This window comes from Mycetomoellerius zeteki, unplaced genomic scaffold (genome assembly GCF_001594055.1).
Source record: "Mycetomoellerius zeteki isolate Tzet28-1 unplaced genomic scaffold, Tzet1.0 scaffold113, whole genome shotgun sequence".
NCBI classification, from domain to species: domain Eukaryota; kingdom Metazoa; phylum Arthropoda; class Insecta; order Hymenoptera; family Formicidae; genus Mycetomoellerius; species Mycetomoellerius zeteki.
Genome location: NW_017256051.1, coordinates 696,180 through 713,431, shown reverse-complemented (window position 1 = coordinate 713,431; position 17,252 = coordinate 696,180). Strand labels below are relative to the sequence as shown.

The 17,252-nt window shown below is 36.8% G+C and overlaps 1 pseudogene; it reads right to left on the bottom strand.

The window, feature by feature from the left end:
• The window catches only part of LOC108727550 (uncharacterized), a 29,170-nt pseudogene extending 15,877 nt beyond the window's left edge, over nt 1-13,293 (bottom strand).
• Nucleotides 13,294-17,252: the final 3,959 nt, after the last annotated feature.

The following is a 17,252-nucleotide window of genomic DNA, read 5'->3' as shown; positions in this document are numbered from 1 at the left end:
ATGATTGAGCTTTACATTAATCCTTTATAGATTGTCATGACATTCAGGTTAAAGAGAGTTTCTTATTGGTTTAAATCATTTATAGTGGAAAAAAGGATATGTGAAACTCTACATGTCTAAACTGAAGAACGAACAAAGTTGTTCGAATGTTCGATAGCTTTAAACACTCCGATACACACGTGTGTGTGTACATGTATACGGCGATATTTAAGTTTTCTATGTAATACACGCGGGCGTATCTAGTACTATAGTAATGCATCAATATTCGATGTATTAACCATCGACTCGCGCACTACGATAATAGCACAGGGTGAAAGTAATTGCGGGCAACTGGAGGGCGCGAAAGTAGGGCATTAATGTCATACTCTCGTACAATTAAGAAACCTTATTGCGGTGACGACTGAAATAAGAATAATTTAAATTCCATTGATCGAGTAAGTTTGGACGAGAATCTTACTTTTGCTTATTAAAAATAGTTCAGCTGGATTTATTTATAAATTGTATACAGATTTATTAATAACGATTTATTTTTAATACGATATCTAATCTATTTTTTCTATTGTATCATTATATTTGATATATAAATTGTCTTAATAACTTTTTCATCGATTTTTAAAATACAACAATTATTATAAAAAAATTTGTAGAAAGCTATGAAACATACAGATTGTCTATTGTAAGTCATACAACGTAAAATAAATCTTTGATAATCTTATAAGTTTGTTACATGAGTTACTCAGAGGTGCCAAGAATAAAACTGGGGCATTACTTGCCAGATTAAATTAAGAAACCTTAGTATGATGCCACGTGTGTACAACTATTAGATTCATCAGAAGTCGTTAGATTTAATCCGGAAAAGATTTATTTTATTATTACGATGTCATTCAATTTTGAATATTATTAGTAAAAAAATATGTTACACAATAAATTTCAGTTATCTTGATGATAAAGGCACGTACTTTTCAAAGTATACATAAACGTGTTTAAAAATAAAAATTCACAGCGTGACAAATTCATCTTCATACAATATATAGTTACATAAAGTATTACAGTTGCGCAACTTGAATAATTAGCAATATTATCAGAGTTAATTGAAGAAATAAACGAGCACATATGGCGCGGCCAAAAATATTCTCAAGTAAAATTTCTAACAGTTAATAACACCTGCTAATATTATACAAGGGTTATGCAGTTTCTTTATTCGTTTCCTAACGGATTCAAATTGATATAGCCAACACAACGAGCTCGAGAAACGAAGCCTTGAAATTAATTAGACACTATACGCTGGGATGAAAATATAGCTCGTCGGCAATTAATTTTACAAATCGGTCGCGCATTTTCTCGACTTGCTCGCGCAAGTTGTTCGCATAATAGTCACACGTGAATTAACAGAAGGCCGCGAGAGCGTAAGAACGGCTTATCGATGGAACAATGATGATCGAGTAAACGTAATGCGTAACGAGAAGCTCGCGGCACGTTCAAAGACTCTGCTCGGAATAAATCAAGACGGGGTTCATGGCGCGCGCGTGGTTTTGCTTCCTTCCCGCTGACTCCCTGACAGTCATTAGGATAATCAACGAATTAGCGTTTCCGCGCTAAGGACTGGATAAGGCATAAGGAGTTAGGAGGACAAAGTGCGTCTCGACACGCGATCCCACCGTACCGTGCAGGTATAAAATACATTCGCTCGCCGGATGGAGATACACCTTTCGATCAAATCCACCCGGAATTTGCGAGCTCGTGCGCCATTTACCTCGAGCTTGCTCATTGCCGGTTTTTATTTTAGTTTTTATTATTATTACTTGCGATTTTTTCTTTTTTTCTCTCTCTCTTTCGCGTTATAAGGAAAAAAGAGTGAAACTGATTTAGTTACAACATAAAACGCGACTATAAGTATATAATAATACGCGACCGTAATGTAAAACTTGACTATAAATATCGAACATCTTAAGGTATTTTGTTAAAAAATATGTTAATCCTCTGGAGTTGAAAATTTGTAACACCGTTACCTATTGACGTTTGGTTTGTATTGTCTGTAAGACTCATTTAATTTATGCGAACCGGAGTCCGCCCTCCTTTATTTCAGAGTTTGAGAGTGAAATTTCGTTTGTACTTATTAAAAAAGACTTAGATTGCAGACGGAAGATTAATTAAAAAGTACACTAATTAATTTCAAATATCTAAAATAACACAAATCGTCTTAAAAGAAGAACAATACGTCGGAAACCATTCCTACATCTCAATGCAGTGGAGTGGTTTCCAAACCTCGCAGGTCCGTGTTATTTGAAATGTTTGACAAAGAGATTTATAATTGAATGAATCCAATAGTCCACTCCGGAAGGTTAAAGGATTAAATAAATTTATACCCTATCGTATAATAATACGTAAAAAAATATAATACGGAGATCGATGCGGAACGAGATGCCAGTTTTTAGTTAATTTTCGCAAACTGCGTGCGTTGTAAAACAATACGATTGCTGATCGTAAAACTCTTCGGAATCGCCGTTGTATATTCGACGTCTTTAAAGCTTGTTTACAGCAGTGCTCGGGCGCGCGAATGTTAACATAAAATGGCAGCGTTGCTTACGTTTATTTCGGTTCTCCCCCGGGGCATAAATTTCGCGATGTGCATTCCCGATTGTTCGCAGGTGTGCGCACGCATCGTCCCCGGCATCGTGCAACCACCGAAGGTGGAATTTGTTCGGCGTGTGTCCGAAGATCCATTTCGCAGATAAAACAACCCACGTGGCCAAGGAGCTTGACTATCTCATCGCTTTTCACACCTTGGGACCGGGCGTGCTCTCCTCGTGGGATGCGTTCGTGTGTGAAATTAGGCTGAACAAGCGATGGGCGCTTCAACTTGCTCTAATTAAACGCTCCTTAACTCCGGTCGGAAGAGTCCGTCATCCTGATCACCGTCGCATAACCGGCACGCATGCGTGCATGCATATACGTGTGCAAACTTTTGTGTTAAATTGACTTCGTCGTGTGGGGCAAATTTTTATTAAAATTAAGTTCATAAATGAGAGTCATAATTCATCTCTCTTCTAAACACATTTTTCTTAGAGAACGAGAAATATATCGGTATCAAATATTCGGTATTTAATTATTACCAGAAGAAAATCTCCATTTGTATAATTTATTGATACATACATTAAAAAACTGGTTTTGCTAAGATATTTAAAAATTTAGCTAAAGTAACTCTACTTAAAATGGTCTACCTAAGCATTAAGTTTTTTGTTGAGTCCAATATTGAAAACTGATAGTCAGATTCAAAATAGGAAACATTTCGGAATATTAATTGAAAATATAAGACAGTTTTAATATTTAATATTTAGATGGGTGTAATAAAGCTTTGACTATCCTTGAACTACTTACAATTAGGTACACAGTTACTTTAGATATAGATCTGAAAATAATTTTGTTGGATGATCAAAATAATTAGAATGTCTGAGTGTTTATGACAATACTGCAAGAAGTTTTAGCAACTGGTTTAAGCGTTCTAATTTTTTTTTATAGTCCAAACAAAATTATTTTTAGATCCGCATTCAGCTAAATTTTTAGATACCTGAGGAAAAAGTTTCATAAGTTTTTATCGCGGCATAATGACTAATTCATATCCAGGTAACAAGTATCATTTAAGAATTCGTCGGCTTTAAGCCTTTAAGCACCTGACCATAAAGTCACTTGTAATTGTCCCGGCGAATCTCGGCGTTCACCCTCGCCGTCAGACATGCAAATAACTCGGGGTTAGTTAGCTAATGGGGTTGGTAGGGTCGGTGGCTCAGCTCGAGCGAGTTCATTCATTAAGGGTTGATGGCTTAATTGCCAGCTCGCAGCATCACAGCCGCCCCCAAGTCGACCACCACCGAGGCATCCTATATCCGAACCTTTCCACCCTCTCTCTCTCTCTCTTTCTCTTTGTCTCTCTCTTTTCTTGCGCTTCTCTTTACTCCTCTCTTGTGCCATAGCAACAGGTTGCACCAGGAGCCAGAAGCTACCGGTATGCTCCGGTAAGCCGAGGATCCAACTCGTTTGCGCCCCGAATTAAGCGAGCGAGCTGGCATTAATTAATTGTCCCAGCTTGCTTGTCGTACCGAGCCGGAAAGTCCTCCGCCCTTCCGGCTGGGGTTAATTGTCGAGCACGTCGTTAACGCGATCTTTTCTATTCCTTCGACCGAGGAGAGATCCCGCGGTCCCCTTCGCGATAACTTTTAAAGGACTTGCTGTGAATTTCAATTTGCACGCCGTGCCGCGTGATCTTCCCATTCGCAACTCCAAGTGTGTGTTTGCGGATTTATAAGTTTCCCAAAAGCGACAAACTCATCTCAATCATAATTACGCGACGTTTATATAACAGCTCATATATTAAGCATATAAAAGATTTCTATAGCGATAAAATATTAATGTATAAGTCATTATTATCAAATATGATTAATCTAATGATAATAATTAATTAGTAATTAATTCTGTAGCAAATATTTAATTAAAATTTTATTGCAACTTCTTAAAACATGTTCTCCGGAACATTAAAAAATAATATAACAGTATATGAGCACATTATTAAAATTTGTAATATCTCTTTGAAATGCCTTGAGCAAAAAGAATCTTTTAATATCTTTCAATTTTGTGATAATTAATCGTGACTACGATCGTAGAAAACCAATGAGCATTTAACCACATTTCAGGATACTCATTCTCAACAGTATTCATTGCACATAACGTTACCCCGTCCGCTCTCCCTGCCTCTTTATTTTCGTTCGCGAGTCCGAGCCGGCATTTTTTTTTCGTTCGTTTTACACGGAGGCAACGACCATACGAATTTTCGCCATTTGTATGCGACACGGCTCAACCGTCAACGTGGGTCGACGTGAATTATCGTGAGTGTCAGGCCCTACGACCCGCCCGTACGGACGGTTTAATTTAAGGTCGCCAGTTTAATTCTTGGTAGAAAGCGCATTCGCAACAGTAGCTGGAACAGACGGGAGCAAGAAGACAGAAGACCCGAAAAAAGAAACAGAGGAGAGAGAGAGAGAAAAAGAGAAGAGGGAAAGGGGTGGGGGAGGGATAGAAGAAAAGACTCTTTCGATTCAAATGCGCCGCTCCTTTCTTGTCGTTCGCATTGCCACGGCACGTCCGTTCGTCATGACTTTTCGGTGTATCATTCGGGTAAGAGAGACGTGAGTCACGATTAGGTAGATCGCCAAAATTCTTAAGTATTACGTGCACGGTTTGTCTTAACGGTGAGAAAAAGGCGCGTCTTGCACTTAATGTTTAATCAGATTACGACACAAGAAAAGAGAAAGAGAAAGAGAGGAAAAGTTTCTGAATTATTTATTTCGTATAACGAGTTATATATAGTACGAGTTACCAATTTTAATACCGAGTTATAAATTTTAATACCGCGACTGTCAGTTATTTCTCAATTAATTATATCAGCGTTATAAGTATATATTCTCACAAAAGAAGACCTCTAATTTGGAAATTCAATAAATTATGAAGCTTTAGCAATACATAGAAAGTATCTTGATATGTAATAAACAGTTCTTTTTGCTATCCCTGAAGAAGTAAAATTAACCTTTGAAGATTACCTCATTTTTCGTTTTTATTATTCACCAATAGGAGATTGAAGAAAATTTTAAAGAGAAAATTTATTGGTTAGTTAATATAACTGTTACATAACACTATATGTTATATTACATTTTATAGATATTATTGAATGCGAAATAACATACATGTTATTTACACTTAGTTGAAGTCAACTGGGTTGTAGCTGATAGTAACTCGCGTTGCGAAATCTCGCGAGGAACTTAGGCTGTATAAGTTCATCTCTGCCATTGACCTTATCGAGCGGTGGTATAAAAGAGAGATGTGCCGCGGATGAAAATGGTGGTACTTAGGACCATATCCAGAAATTGCCTTCTGGTCTACTTACACGTGCTGCGTGCACACGCGTGTGTGCGTGCGTGTATAGGCGCGCGCGCCTGTGTGTGCGCAAGGAGAGAAGAATCTCGGGGAGAGACGAGGATGATTTAGTAATGAAGATATTAACGGACCAAAAGCGCGCCACGGAATACCGAGATTCAACTATCTAACTGCTGACATAACTCACGTTTATGACTCCGCGGCGGCCGTTTTTTTCCGCAGCCCTCGACCAACGACGCTATCTCTATTCTTTCCTGTGCGCTCCAGTTACACGCCCGTAATTAATACTGGCGTCGCTTGGTCACAAGCAAAGACCTCACGCTAAAATTGCTGATCGAAAGCGAAAAAGTTTCATTTTACGCGCAACGTTTCCGTTCGAATCTATGGATGTTCCCTTTTTCTTCGCTTTATTATCCAGAAATTTACTGTACCTAACATTTATTATTTTGATTATTAAATCTATATTTTTAATTATAGAAATGTAGATTTAATATCAAACTAATTGTTTAAACATATTTGTTTGTTTGACTCTTCTAATGCCAAAATGTATTATACCTATATGTATATAATCAAATGCGATGATGCTAAAATATTTTCAACAAAGTTGACGGGTTCCTTAATTACGGCCAAATTATTATAATCACTTTTAAATAAAGCTACGTTAACATTATCAAAAATAATCAACTGTAACACGAATCTGTCTCGCATAAGTCGTGGGCGTTTCGTACACGAGATAACTCGCTGTGATCTCTCGCGGCAGGAAGTTTACGGATATCGCGTCTTGCGCGTAGATCTTAATGCGAAGGGCCGCCCTCTCAACCGCGTTAACAGCGAGATGGTCTAAGAGTCGGTGACGGCACCGGGGAGCGAGAGGAGGGAGAGGGGCAAAAAGAGTGGAGCAAAGAATAGGTTTCAGTAGGGTATATTAGCGGAGTTATGCCCCTGAAGGCATGGCTGGCTACGCTGTATATCTTGGTTATTTTTTATTACTGCCCCTGGCAACACGTAGAAGTACGTGGAAAGAGCGATTTTTCCATCTATTGACCCCTTTCCTCGCACCGTACGAAGAATGGAATTACGTGGTATTTTCCGCCATTATTTTACACTTATACTTTGCCAGTCGTTCATTGACTTTAAATTATTGCTTTTAATCGTTGCCTTTTAATTAGTTGGAAAGTTATCAATAATTTGGTGTATCTGCATTAAATATTTCTAAAAGCGAACAAGCATTGTTGATCGAGTTCTTATATCTCTTTTTATTGTACGTATTTTGATAAAAATAAAGCTAAAGAATGAATAATTAATTATGTAATATAATCAATAATTTATATGTTATATAACACGACAGTGATATATTTGAGTAAAAAAAAGTCTGCAAAATACTGGGAATATTAGAACTGATTTTTGTACAATAAGGCTAAAGTAAGGCGACGTTACGCAACATTAACTACCTCAAAATCAATTTTTTTTCCAAACGGAGATTCGTCAATGCCATTGACCCAATGGGACTCCATATGTCGGTTTCGAATCGTGCTTTTCACGTGGCACGTTTCAAGCACGGATGGTAGAGGGTATCTCAGGGGTGAGGGTTGTTTTTTATATTTATTGCGCCGAGGTGGGGTAGTAACCGGGAGGGTAGCGTTAATGCGCGCCCTTTTTTTACGTTAATAACCATGCGTGGTAGGCGAGCGTAGTGAGAAAAGTCGGAATGAGGGGTAGGCGATGATCTCACGTGGGGTAGAAGCGAAATACTTTGGACGGACTGCTTTACACGCGGTGTTTTATCAAAATTTTGTACGTGCGTTTCTCTGCTGAAATATATTTTTATTCACAGATAGAATAATATAAGAGGAAAATATAATTGAAAATATATACTTTTTTTAGTTAATTATTATCAGTTATTTAGTATAATTATTATCTAGTATAATTATTATCAATTATTATCATTATAAAATATAGATAAAAATATCTATAGTTAATCTAAAAAAATTATCGTTAATAATATTGTTTATTACGTGAGATATAATAAAGATGAAACATTAATTATGATATAAAATTGAACATTTAAAAAAGTTTTTAAAAACATGTTAAAGTTTCTTATTTTTACTAAATCTATTATTTTTTATGCCGTTCGTGTTCTTCGTAGGCATAAACTTATGACTTCGTTATAAATAATGACGAAGTAGAACTAAGTGTTATACCGTGAAGGTTGAGCCGATGACAGGTCATCTCGAAAACGGGGGACACTGAATGACGGTGGAAACTTTTCGCGTTATTTCTTTATTTCTTTCTCTAGCGAGCGATCGTCATTTCAGCGAATGACATGTTGCATACGCGGATCAATCATTGGAAAACTAAAACTTTTATCGGCGGCTCCCAGTGACTCTGCTCGCTTTTTCTGTACTCGTATAATGGCAAATGCGAGGGAGATAATAAATGTTAATATTTAAGAAGCACTCTGCGATAGTTTGTCAGTACCGATGATTCGCGATATTGATCAGTGAATAAAAATATATTAAATATAGATATCAATAAATTTTTTTCTGAATTCGTGTAACTTTGATAATTTTAAATGTCGATTATTTGTCGTTATCAATTTCATCAAAATTCATAAGAAATCATCAAATTTATAAAGAAAAGAATAACGTAAAATTATCGTGTATATACTTAAATTGCGTGCATAATTATTATTATTGTTGAAAAATTCGGTTGCAGATACGTATGAAAAGGATTATAAATGTGAAACTTTCATGTTATTCAATATTTAAAGTAGAGATTCTTCGAAAACATTTTTCAAAATTTAAAAGGTAAATAATCTTATTAATCCTTTTCTCCCGCAATTGTAGACAAAAGGAGAGATATGTATCACTACTCGCATGCATATTTGAAGAGTTGTTATTACCGATATATTACGTGAAGGATCGAGGGTTGAGTTTCCTCCCCTGCGGTTTTACATACGCGCTCCGATTATATGCCCCTTTATTCTTTGCATCGCGAAGGCATGTCATTTGCGGGTGTAGGATGGATGCAAGTAGGAGGCGACAAAAAAATAGCTTTATGTCACGAGAGATCATTACGGACTTTTTTCAAGAGGGTTCGAAAAGTGGCAGGGTCAGGGATGACCCCTGACCTTGCGCACAGTTCGTAGTAGTCGTTTGCTGTGACGATCATGTGCAACGAGTCTCATATACCGAATATACGAATAAAAGAATTGCACGCCTTTATTCTCATCTTTCTAATAAACTAGAGAACCCTTGCATAAAAAAAGTAGAGAGGGCGTAATGGAGAAAATTATTCCCTCGAACACGATAGACGAGAATATTCATTATGCATAGTAAATTATAGACAAGGTGTCTATGAATTGTTAAAATCTAAAAGAAAGTATCATTCGTATATAATAAAAATATCGATAATTTTAGAGCTATGAATAGAATAAAATTTTTAAAGAATTAAGATTGCAAGATGCTAATAAAATTTAGTTCTCTAATGCTACATTTTACTCACGTGGTTTCTTTATCGTAATTATTCGTGTGGAATGTTTCTGACATTTCAATTTTTGTAGTTATTATTTCAATTTTAGTAATTCTCTTTGTGCGCGATTTACAATTAAAAAAATTAACCTTTGTTGAAGAGTAAAAAATAATTAACAAACGACACATAAAAAATCGCCTTTAGAACAGTGAATAAATAAAAGAAAATTCTGCAATGTAGCCATTCCGTATAAGACTAAAACTATATCGTCTGGCACAGAGAATAACGCAATAAAATATAAGCAAAATGTCTTGAGGTTCGCTTCTCGACGCTTTCCTGGCTAAATTTCTTTTCTCCTCATTGCGAGCGTGTTAACAATATTTTCCGTTTGAAACGTTTATTCGGGACGATTTAATCCCAGAGCGGGCGACGAACCCGGGGCCGGCGTGCCTCGTCGTGACATTTCGCTACACGTTGCAACCTAGACAACGGTCGCAACAGTCACGGAAGAGCATCCGTAGGACGAGGCGGGCGAGGCGACGAGGAAGAGGCGGAGAGTCATTTCGATCGGGATGTCGTTTTCACGCTCGGCACCGTGTCTTCTCGAACGTGGCACATTGTTTAGTCGATACGTCACTCTCGCGGATCGTAGTGTACCAACGCGATGAGATCCATAGATCCTCCGGAAGGTAACTGCATCTCGTTCACGTATCCATGCGCCGCGCGAACATTTCGCCTCCTCGCCCCCTCGGCCTCGATTCGCCCGGATTGCCCTGGCGCGGACTTCAAAGCGAGGACGTCTCATTATCGGACTTTCCTTCTCCTTGACATTATCCCCCGTGCGACGGCCACCCACTTTTCACCCCGTTCTTTCAGTTTGTCGAAGAACTTACTTCAGCGCGATGGTATACCGTGACCGGGCGATAATGACGATGCCGGGTGTAATTGGATGCCCGTCAAGCGCGGAAACTATTTGAAATATCGTGCGAAATGCGAGTTTGCGGATAGTCGTCCCGGGTAGTATACAGCACGATCGTAGAATGTCATTATTGAATTTTTGTATCGCTGATGGAGGACGATATACAGGAAATACAAGTATAGTAAATGTATCATTATTTTTGAGATTTTCTAAAATGTAATCATAAAATATAAGAACATTTTAAGAAACAGAAAACACGACAGACATGAAAATTTAAATTTTGTTATTTTAAATATAATAAAAGATAATAATTATATTTAGCAAAAAGTATTCTATTATTCAAGATCTAAATATTTCTGAATTATTTAACATGTTAAAATATCTATAATAAAATATTAATAAAATAAAAGATAAATGTACGTCGCGATAAATCTTACGCTGTAACGATCGAAATGGTACGAAACTAACCGAATATTTGCACGATAAATGTATAAAATTATATAGGCGTAACGTTGGTATATCTGGAGAAATCGATGCGGTTCATAAGCAGGGATATAAATCATTGAGCAACCGAACGATACAGTTCTGTATCCACAAAGGTAGTACATTTATAACTATCGATTTTTTAGGTTACGTTCATCTATATAGTCAAGCAATGCTTTGCTATGACCATTTATCCATCGCTACGACCGTTTAAACGTGCTTTGTAACTATGAAGTCTAGTATGCTAAATATATTCGTAAATATGTTTCGCTTTATTTCGTGCAAATATTTCTGCTCGTAGGAAGAGAACTCACAGTAGGAAGAGAACTTTTCAGTTATACAAATTAAATTAATTCTGAGAATTCTATACAAGTTCCAATGTTTGGTTTAAAAGTGATTTATTTTCTATTCTTTTATGATCGGGTTATATTCGCGATTTTTAGATATGTGCAAATTAATTATTTTTTAAATATATATATATGTCATGTGTCGTTCATTCATAAGCACACATAATTCTTACATAATAATAATATTACTAAATTTAAAAAGACCCAGAAAAAAAAAACGTAGTAGTTGCACTTATAAAAGTGACAACTGAACTGAAAAATGTCTGGTTGGATTAATTGGAATTCTACTTGAAAGTGGATGAATCAGAATCTTCTGGTTTTTCTCAGTGCATATAACCATTTTATAGTTGCGACAACTATAATTTATTCAACCATACACATTAATTCTACATGTGAAACTTGGCCAGTTGTTGTCACCTTTATAGTTTTATTACTATTAAATGTCTTTTTCTCTAGGTATGGATATGTCTAGTTAGCCACAGAATTTTTGCTGCTTTCACGACTCATGCTAGGGACAATAATACATTTTGCATGGATGCAAATTAACAATGAGCGCTCATTCGCATTGGAGGGTGGGTCGCGTTCGAGTGAAGAACTCGAGGGGTGGCACATGCACCGATTAAGACTCGGGAGGAAACTTAAAACAAGCATCAGCTCGCGGTTTCGAATTACCGTGACAAAAAAATGATTCCGCATGGTGGCAGGCGGGGATTTAATTCAAGGGCTAATTTCGCAGGCGACAAAAAGTCGCGCGCGTGTATAGAGTGGTTGAGGCAAGAGAGAAGAGAAAAAACAAGAACGCTCGTGTGCGGTTCGAAGGGGCTTGGAAAAGTAATCAGGATGCTGAGACCACTGTTCGGCGGAGGGTTTAGCGGGAGGAGGGGACCATGAAAACGAATTACAGCGATTTAAAGTTTCACCTCTTCCACCGACCACCTTCTCTACCAATCAAGCACCCTCATGCTGTCTTTTCCCTCGTGGGATATGACCATTCTTCGTACTCATTCCACTTGCGGCCCTCTGCAGGTTGTTTCGAAGATGACAAGAGAAAAGGAAATAGTGTCACGCGGGGAGACAAATTCACGTCGTCGTGGGTGGAAAAGTTTCTTTCAACCCCCGCAGTGCGCCGAACGGCGCCGAATGCCGTTCATCGTAACGCGAAATTTATCAAAGCACACTGTAAGTTCTCTCTCTGTTAGAGATTCACAGTGCGTTTTGTATGTTCGTAAATTGTTTTACGTAATCGCTGATTATCCCGATGAAACGCGGACGTCCGATAGACCCACGTATAGGCAATATGTTGGCGATAAAATTAAAATGTGTATCCGGTAACTATTCGGTTATTATTTAATCATACATTTTGATTTTAAAAGTAAATTTAGTTTAGTCAGAATTTATTTACTGAACAAGTACACAATTGGAAAATTGGTGTTGACTTTAATTAAATACATTTCACGCGTCTCAAAATTTTGTGTTAATTTAATACAAAATGAATGTTAGAAAGTACTACAAATAATATGTAAAAAAATTAATATAAAAAATATAACATTGACACAGTTTGTAAACAGATAATGTCTTAAGCATATCTTTTCAAGAAAAATTAACATTTATAATATGTTAAATTAATACGTATTTTATTCATTTATTTTAGAATTTAAAAAATACGTTATACTTACATTTTAAAATACATTATTTTTATGTTATTTATTCACTTACTCATAAAATATTTTAATATTAAAAAATATTTAATATCAATTTAACAAATAAAATTACGTTAAATTTACACATGAACATGTTAAAAATTCGACATAAAATTTTTATTAAGGACCAGTTTTAACATAAATACAAAATGTTTTCTACTGTGTACAATTTATTGCATTATTTGTAAAGTCACTGCCGTGAACCATTTATTATATTTTGTGCAAGATAGGCAGTTTGCCGGATTGTTATATTTTTACTGTTTATACGAAAAATGTTTCGAGTATAAATTACATTTGTCAACCTCAGTCACACATTTCGCGCCGTCTAAACCGCATTACATCGTGGCTCTATCGGGCGGCTCGGATACATTAATAACTTGGAATAACATTTATCGTACTGACCTGTTGATGGCCAGAACGCGACTGAGGTTGGGAGAGAGCCTGGCCTGCATGGTCTACTTGCACCGCTGAAACTGTCACAAGCATTTGGTATTTTATTTCATTACGCTAGGATTTCATCGTTATTTTTTTTTACGGGAATAGGAGACACGCGGACGGGATGAGATGGACAGGAACCGGAAGTGGGTGGACATCTCAGAATTGCGTATTGCCAAGGAACTCTACCTGGATTTGGAAGCAGGTCGAAAGGCTTCGCGAAATGTCGTCTTGTTGCGACCAATGTTGCGCATTTTTTTTTATTCATTTCTTTTTTTGTTCTATTTATTCTGGAGAAACGACATTACAGGCCAAACTCTCTCTTCGCCTCGACGCCTCCAACATCAATGTGTAGAATTCTTTCACAACCTCGTTCTGATTGCCGTCATAGGCAGCGGCCTCTACTTGACCACTATTAATTGTTACAATCGGTAGCAACGCTGACACGCGACTCATATCTCTACATCTGAAAACCTTGCACACGAAAGCGATTGATGCAAGCAAGGCTGCGAAAAAAAACGTAATATTAATATTTCAGTTATGTCATATACAACTGTAAATGAAATTGACCGATATTTCCGAAAAAGTAAGTTGGAGTCAAACTTAAATTCTGTTGATTTACTCTTGAGAGTGCAACATTTTTCTGTATTTATTTTAATGATGTACAGAGACATCTCGTATTGCTGCATCGATACTAAAATGTACATCTCAAAATTAGCAACTTTTCAGTAGAGCATTTTATTTTTCTGATTTAAAAAAAGAATAACGTTTTAATTAGTCTAGTGAATATATGCATAACTTCGCTTTCCTCCCTTGATATATTTTCAATTATAATGTATTCTTTAAAAAATTCGAATACTGCAATCCTAATATAGGGTTGTGTAAATTTCATCATCAAAGTTGTGACACTTTTCCATATAATCAATGTATCAACAAACGTGTTGTCTTTCCATAAAAATATATTATTTGTAGATCAATTTTTTTTATTGTTTAAAAAAATACTAATTTTATTGACATTTATTTGAGTGACATTTTTTTTATCAATGCGGCGATATTGGCTTGTCATCGTCGCAGCGTTGCTACATTTAAATAAACAATGCGAATGTTGAATGTCGAATGACATTTTCAACATTCTTCGTACATTAATATTGTATTAAGTATATAAAAAATGTTGCAAGCAGCAAGGTAAATATATGCTTCTCACATCGTAACGCTTAAATAATGATGTCATGAGCTGACAAAGAAATCTTAGGTTCGTTTCAAATAACTAAAATTTTAAATTGGTTAGATTTGTTAGAATGTTCAACTTGTACGACTGCCTCCAATCGCTAGCAGTCGGTTCTCCTCCTCATGCAGACATTTTTACCCTTCGACCTTCGACTCCGAAGCGAGAAACTCGTTGCCTCGTCGGAATGGCAACACTGTAGTTAAATATCTGCATGCAACAGCCTAACGTATAATTAAGACGTATCACGAAGAGTGTATAAAGTCCGTTCGACGCGCGATATTAAATCAATCCTTTTTTTCGCTGAATGGATAGCGCGCCGCTTCTGTTTCAGATCGAATATTTTATTTATTCGACTCATTACATTATGAAATACGTTGAAATAGACACGTTCTATTTTGATATATACTATTTATGTAATTAAATTTAGAGATAAAGATGGAATAATTTTATTATTTATAACTTTTTTAAGTGCAACGTTCTAACTTTATAATTTTAGATAATAATCCGATTTGAATTTTCAGATTTTACTTTTTCCTTTAAACAAAACAATTCGGTGATCTTTAAATATTAAAGGATCGAACCAATTAAAGAATTAAATCAATTTCTTAATTTAAACAATATAGCTATTTTATCTTCCAGGTGTGTTAAAACATAATATTTTCATAATTCAAAATATGTGGTTAAAAAAATAACCATATTTAATCCACCCATTTCTATGATTGAATTGCTTAGTTTCAAAGTAAACAGCGTTCACGTATGTTTTCTTATAAGAAAAGCGATGCGCGAGGAAGAAAGGAAAAAACGTTGGAACGAATCTTTGCGGGAGCACGGCGCGGTAGGATGATCTAGCGATGGAATTTGGTTAAACAGTCGTCGACGACGGTCGGGCTTGGGTGCTTAATAAAAATCGAAGTCGTTCGTTGCGGTCCCCTGGTCCCCTTTCCCTCTCACACGTTCTACGGTCAAGAGGCGAAGCCAACTTGGAGCACATTGTTCTCTTTCTCTCTCCTTCTTTCTCCTCTCCTTCCCTCCCCCCCTATCTCTCTCTCTCTCTCTCTTCGCTTGTATTCGTCTACATTCTCGCACACACGCTGTAAAATACGTGTCTCTGGGATTTTGCACGTGTGTCCACGTACACAAGCGTGCTCGCGCTCTCGTCTGTCCTCATACACTCACGTGCGCGCGTACGTGTAGGAGAGCGCGCGAGTTGGCCACGAGTACGGTAGCGATACGTTTCTCCGACAAATAAATAAAACGAAACCGTAAGCGAGGGAATAAAATGTGATTTACAACGGTGGAAAGACAATGGCCGAGGCTCCGCACGATAATGTATGCGGATGGCGCGGACTGGTACCCGGGGATACTGACTTCTGATTGGTCGTGCCCCGACGCCACCGCTACAACGGAAAGCGATAAATAACTGCGAGCAGATAAAACCTTTCTTTCTACCTTCGGGCTTAGCCTGGGCACTCTCGGCATCGGGCTTAGCACTTGCTCGGAGCGCTTCTGTCCCTCTTCCTCTTCCTCCTTCTCGATTCCTTACTGCACAAACCCGTCCCTCCAGAACAACACTCTTCTGTCTCTTTCCTTTTTCCTTGCTTCTTCTCTTTTCTCCTGGCCGTTGTTTCCCGTAGTTCGCCTTCATCGAGCGATTTCGATTCGTGAGGGCCATCTCGCATGACAGTCATCACTGTGTGCGATACTTCACTGTGTGCGATACATCCCCTTTCTTCCTGTTTATCCTACTGTCCCTTGCCCTATTCAGAATCCAGTTTTCGGAGTCGTATTATCTTCATTTCGAAAAGTAAGAGAGTTACGAGGTATTCCATGCAAAATTCTCTCAACTACTTTATTAGACAAGAGATATTTATTATTCAAAAAAAGAATAAAATTTATTTAATATACGTATAGTAAAAGACATTTGATATTTATGTTAAAACCAATCTTTGCTAAATTTTTTACATTGAATTTTTAACATATCTGAGTGTTAATTTAACATAATGTCATTGTGTTTAAATATCTTACATTAAATTAATTTTTAACATATTTTAGTGTTAAAATAATAAGAGAATAAATGACATAAAATTTATGTATTTTAAAATGTAAATTCTAAGATGAGTTAATAAATGTGTTAATTTAATATGTTATAAATGTAAATGTTAATGAAGAAATACACTTGTACGTCGCGCGCGCGCGCTTAAAAATCGCGTCAATATTTTTGTGTTAATTTTTTATATAATATTTGTGCTACTTTTTAAATTATATTGTGTTAAATTAACACAAAAAGTTGATTAGACCATTTAGAACAAAATGTGCTAAATTTAATATTTTATCAACTGAGTACACAACAATAGTTATGAATTTTACTCATATCGTTATTCCATTAAACTAAATTAGAAGTGTTAAAGTTTCTATCATTATTTATCATGTAACATCTCAGGATAATTTTGTAAGATAGCTAACGAACTTTTCGAATCAGCTGTCGCTTTTGATGAAGTTTTATCCTTCGTTTTGTATCATCACACCGCGCTCCGAGTTTACTCTGAGCTAAGAGGGTACTACGTCGAAAATGAACGGTGATGTAAATTTTTTCCTGCCGCTGGCACCAGGGTGTCGGAAACAATGAAGGGCGACGTTACGAAGACGATCGATCGTTTACAGGGGTGTGCTGACTAAAGTTCAAGGGGAAGTTTGACCGAAGGGCTAGGCCAGAGAGAGATGCCTGGCTTTACAGAAACATGATA